This window comes from Mya arenaria, chromosome 6, assembly GCF_026914265.1.
Source record: "Mya arenaria isolate MELC-2E11 chromosome 6, ASM2691426v1".
NCBI classification, from domain to species: Eukaryota; Metazoa; Mollusca; class Bivalvia; order Myida; family Myidae; genus Mya; species Mya arenaria.
In genome coordinates, this window is record NC_069127.1 from 17,165,183 (window position 1) to 17,171,310 (window position 6,128).

The following is a 6,128-nucleotide window of genomic DNA, read 5'->3' on the forward strand; positions in this document are numbered from 1 at the left end:
TATTACAATAAGAAAATCAATGCAAATTTGTATAGTACAGTTGAACAAGTATTTTTAAAATCAAAATAGGGCAACGAGTGTTACCATAATCAGCTACAACCCTCTCCACAATAAGTTTTCATTTGTAATCAGGTAATCTAGCTCATCAGATCTACAGCTATTATAATCAAAATTAGGCTGCTGCCAAAATATCTATCTTCAACATTTTCAACAGGACGTGTTGTAAGGATGAGAAGTGCTATTTACAACTCAAAATTGAAACTTTTGTATATGCATTATATTTACATTTCTAAATAACTTAATTTGCCAAAATACCGTGGCTTTGAATGTTGCATTTTATTTTCATTACTTTATTTTTTTCCATTTACTAGGCATTTACGCTTGAGTGCTAATTATCTAACAGAAATTATCTGTCATTGTTATTCGCATTACATTTAAACACAATACAAAGCATTTTTACACAAGCTTTGGGTCCCACGACACTCTTCTACTTTTTGTACACGAATGGTTTTTACGAAATATTAAAGGTAAACGACCTCTCTAGTAAACTTGTAAACTGAACATTATTTTCAATTATTTCGGCTCTCTGCGCATCATTCTCATTCATCAGAGGTTTAGTCATGATAAATCTTTTAGTACGCATTTCATTATCACTCTAGTGAAAGCGAATAATATTAGTAAAAAGTTAAATAGTTTGAAAGCCGACATCGGCGAAAATCAATTTTCATTTATATTTATGAATAAATAAATTAAGCCGATTGAATCCAAGAGGTCTATGAAGTTTGGTTCTATTCACAAGAAGTGAATTTAATCCACCTCTTTCTAACATTGAACACAGGACATACTTTTGAATTTTCACATGTTATTTTTACATGACTGTAATAGTATTTGCATAAAAAATAAGCTTATCTCAAGAGTACAAATTATTTCTTGATATCAAATCAGTAGGGCTTCTATATTCACCAATTGCGTAAACCAGACGTACGGACATACGAACTACTACACTATACTTCTGTCGTGGGTAACCGGTCATATTTATATAATATTTTATAGACATCCATGTATTCTTACTAGAGTGGACACCCATGTATTCTAAGTAGAGTGGGAACTCATGTATTCTAGGTGGAATGGACACACATGTATCGTAAGTGGAGTGGGAATTCAAGTATTCTAAGAGAAGGGGATCCTCATTTATCAAGTAGAGTGGAAACTCAGGTATTCTAAGTGGTGTGGGAACTCATGTATTCTGAGTGGAGTTGAAACTCAGGTATTCTAAGTGAAGTGGAAACTTAGGTATTCTAAGTGGAGAGGAAACTCAGGTATTCTAAGTGGAGTGGAAACACATGTATTCTAAGTAGAAAGGACACCTATGTATTCTTAAATGGAGTGGGAACTCAGGTTTTCTAAGTGGAGTGTGAAGTACTTTATTCTTAGTGGAGTGTGAACTCATGTATTCTAAGGACTGATTGCAATCAGTGACTAGTAGAAACAATAAAGAATGCACGAAGGTATATTGACGTGCATAGTTCAAACATGAACAAATCAATATTTTATTGTTGCAATTTGAATATTTACTAAAGTGTATGAATATATATATATATATATATATATATATTAAAAATATAATCAGCTAACGAACTGAAAGCACAAATGTAAATGTTTCAGTAGTATTTAAACGCGAAAGAATCTTATATATTGAATTCATGTTGTACAAACGAAAACTGAGCTTGCATAACAGCAGTTGCTTACTTTCTTTATCTTGTATGTCATTGCTCCCAAAATCTCTGAAAATGGTCGAACCTTATTTTAGCTTAGACAGATCACTTTCACGTACTATTGCTGTGACCGAACAAGCAGAAACAATATGTTCAGTTTTATCAAAGAAAACTCATTTGCTAATTAACACGGAGTTCAGTTAAGAGGGTTTGTCACAAGTTAGCAATGAAGTGCGCAAGTTTTAAGTCCGAGCTAATATTTGCGGTCTTCCACTCAGCACATGGTTCAATTTGTTTATGGAGATTTTTGAATAGAAGAAAGTACGTTTCACTTGTAAGTCTTTCGCGCCATAAAGTACATTTAATCTGTTAAACGGTTTTATGGACAGTGCTCGGTCAGGTTGAATTGGAACGTTCTACATTATGCACTACAATATTTTTGTTTTGACGATTAAACTATCGGATAGCAACGTCATTATCTTTTACAGAAGGGATAATTTGTGGATCACGACAAAGCTTATTATACGATATAGTCCCACTATTGACTCACACATGTCGGAATGTTATTTTAAGTCGTTTATTAAAACCTTGAATCATTGTAACAATATAATGTTGAGTTTTATTGATAATATCGAGATCCGATGTCTGAGGTTTTATCACAATACACTTCCATATAAAATAGTTGGAATAATGACTTTTCGATATATGCTTACTGAAGTGAGTGGACTACGACCTTTGCTGTATAAGACATAACCTTTCATAGGGTGGAATGAGTGTTTGCCCTTTTGGCACCTTTCATTTATACGTGTTGTTTTTCACATCCCATATTTAAGTGATAGAGTTAACTTATATCCCGAAATGAGTGGAAAATTCGACATAACCAAGCGTTTGTCCGGCAAATGTTACTGACCATGGAACTGATAAGCGGAAACGACAAGCAATTAGATTTCGTAATATTAATTCAAATTTTGTGAAAGACTGCGTAGTCTTAAATCAAGCTTAAGCTGAATAACAGATTGTGTCAAATCAACGAGTGTAATGTCGTTTTCGGGGGTAAGAATCCCTGCAGCAATTGTACCAACATTTGTGCCATAGCCAGAATTTTCTAATCGATTTAGTAGGTCGTTAATATGCACTAAATAACAAAACCTGATAATTCGCCCAATTTGCGGACATATCTACGTATATATTAAGAGTCGGAAGTTGAAACAGATCTCTTCACGTATGTTGTGAGGTTTTGGCGTTTACTCTGTGCCATTAAACGGGGCTATGTTTAAACTTGAATAGAACTTTTCAGACCAACTTGCAGGAAAAATACTTTAGAAAGTCTGTCTTTTTCATCGAAGAATAAATCTGTATTCTTCTTTTGTTGAAACTAAGGCATCAATGTCAGTTTGGAGCTTGAGCAGTGTGGCTTAAACATCCGATCCTTTAAGGCAGCTGAAAGCGATGTGACCGTCATGGGTGCCGACATACCGCACGATTGACAATGAGTTATTTATTAACACGCTAAAGATACAATGTCGTAAATCTCTGAAGTGATTTCCGTTTATACTCTTCGTTTTAGCTAGGCATGATAACCTTATATATCCTAACATATCAGATCAAAGCCAATGGATTTAAACAATACAAAAGGTATGTCATATTTCTCTTAAGAAAATTCACCCACTTTGAAGTTAGGCACTGTTAATTATTCAGCCAATCATTGTTGAATCGGGCCGGAAGTCAGCAAGAGATTATTTTTGAGCGATTGACGATTTCTTTTCTCTCTGATAGAAGGGGTTTGACTGAATTTTAAAAAATAACTACTATTAATAATTGCATTTCTCTAACTTAAGCAAACTATCAATTTCAAGTAGCATAAGCAATCTTAATTTGTGAGACCTTTACCACATCCACCGCAATTTTTTTATAACACAGACGTTTTCCGATATTGGTATAAATAGAGGATAATTGTTTATTTCAGTGTAAGATCGTATTTTATTTCACGAGTGTCATAGAAAAACATATTTTAACGAGTAGAGATGCCACGAGTGAAAATGTAGTTTTTTTTGATCACGATTGAAATTAAATACGATCTTACACTGAAATAAACAAATTTTCTGTTTCTTTATGCTTATTTTCTGAGTTTTATTTGTTTTTTTTATTTTTTTCTGAATAACCCCCTTTTTTTGAAAAGGGTGGGCTTTACGCCGCTACCCGTGGGGCGCCCTCATGCATAATTATAGCTGTCAACTTTTCTACTTTCGGTTTGCTGAGAAATAGTTCTCTGCTATTCATTCTTAAAGCTTAATATTCGCTCGTTTTTTTTACAAAGCTTTATGAACAGTAAACAATGAAGTATTATTAGTGCACGTATGTTCCAAAAAAAAATGAAAACACTTTTCATTTTAAGATGGGCATGAATACATAACCAAATTACTACGCCGCTATTTAAAGAATGAAAATTTGGAAGGTCAAATGTGTTAGCAATACAAATGTGGATACTCATTGGATTTTAACCATTCTTCTTAGTTTAAGCCTGCATGTACGCGTGTTTTATAGTAAGTTAACATTCAGTCATCTTACTGTCAGAGACAAGTCTGTTTCGCTCTAAAATATTTGTTTTCCAGATAAAGAGTAAATGCCACGCTAGTTTTTTGACACATTTTGAGGTGTGGGTCGGGTAAAAATATCGGATCTATCTGTAAATTGTTGTGTGAATTCTCCAGGAAGCTCATTTTACGTACTACAACGGCAAACAGTACAAAGTACATTTGAACGATGATATAAAATTTTATTATGTTTGAACAGTTGATTTTGTCTGTAATTTGTTTGGTATGAAAGCAAATGTTCGAACATTCAGCGTCAAAGATCAGTAAAATGTTTTAAACGGGATAACCGGTAATAAACGGTAAGTTATTAATTTCCAATTATATATTTATTTAAATTTATAAAACATTTCTTTATTTTTTTTAACATTTTTTGACATAATTTACTGAAGTCCAGTGTTCTGTTTTGATCAAGGCAAGTACATGTAACAACAAAGGAATTTAAAAGTAGTTCTGAAAGTTGATATTTTCACTCTTTATTTTGCAGTGAAAATATCAAATTGATATTTTCACTGTTGTTATTTCACTGTTAAAACCCCATATTTAATCGTTAAGCATGAAAGAAAGCCAATTAAATACCTCGATACAACCATATTTGGGTTGTTATGTCAATTATTTGATGGGATTCCTAAAAAGATATTTAGAAGTGCTTGTTAATAATATGTTTACATATGTTAATAGTCGATGCAATTCTAAAGGTTTATTCCTGATAACTTATCATAATTATATCTCCATTAAAAAAGTTATATTGATATTGAACATGCAAAAGGTCCATAATGCCATGGTTTACCTAATAATATGGAAATGTGGCCATGGTATCTATAATTAGGTAATTACTGTTCATCACATATTTCTCTTATTAGACCTAGTGTCCTACTTGTTAACTCGACAAAACATATATTCCATCTTTACATAGATTTAATGAAGACAGCTGATGCTACCGTGAACATTATTAAATTTTAATCTCTTAGTAGATCTTGTTGATGTTGTTTACTCCCGGTTTGACCCATTTTCGAACTAAAACAAGAATTACAGAAGGCAATCATTTTGTTCAATGCTGGCCTCTTTTGCCTCCGCGGTTTAGGATTGACAGTTGCGTACGCCCGATTGCCTTCCTCATATTGGAGTGTTTTAGTGGGTTCAGGGCAAGTTAACGCCGCGGCAACATCATCACGCACACGAACCGCTAGTAAATCCGAAGCCAGAGGCAAATCTATTACAGGCGGAAAGACATCCGTCACCCCACCGCCACCGCCATCCCCATCGAAAGCTACGAAGAGGCCTCCCAGTGATAACTCATGAGAGGATGCGTCCGGTTAAGGACAGCCGCCAACACATTACGTACATGATCAGTTGGTTACCTACTTCAAAACCATTTTTAAACCATACCTTTGTGCTTTAATGTCAAACTTTAAATTTCACACTACACTTCCAAGGTCTGTGGATGACTGGTTATAAAACCGTTATGTAGGGGCCGGGGACTTGTCCAAAGCTTACTCCAATATTATGGTATCACAGGTGTAACATGTGGTCTCCTGAAAAGTTACTTCTTAGAAAGAAAACAAGGAGTCAAAGTAGGCAACCACACAAGCACGAGACATCCCATTCTCAAGGTTGTTCCTCAGCGGTCCATGCTGATCAACAAGATATGTGTATTCACAAGCTATACCCATCACAACATCTCAACTAATGACAGCACAATTTCCTACTGGCAACTGAATACAAAAGTATTAAAGTCAATACTAGAGACAGAAAGCAATCAAGGCATTGACTGGTGGTCTTTTAATAAAATGCAGGCAAACACTTTATTAAATTAACTCAT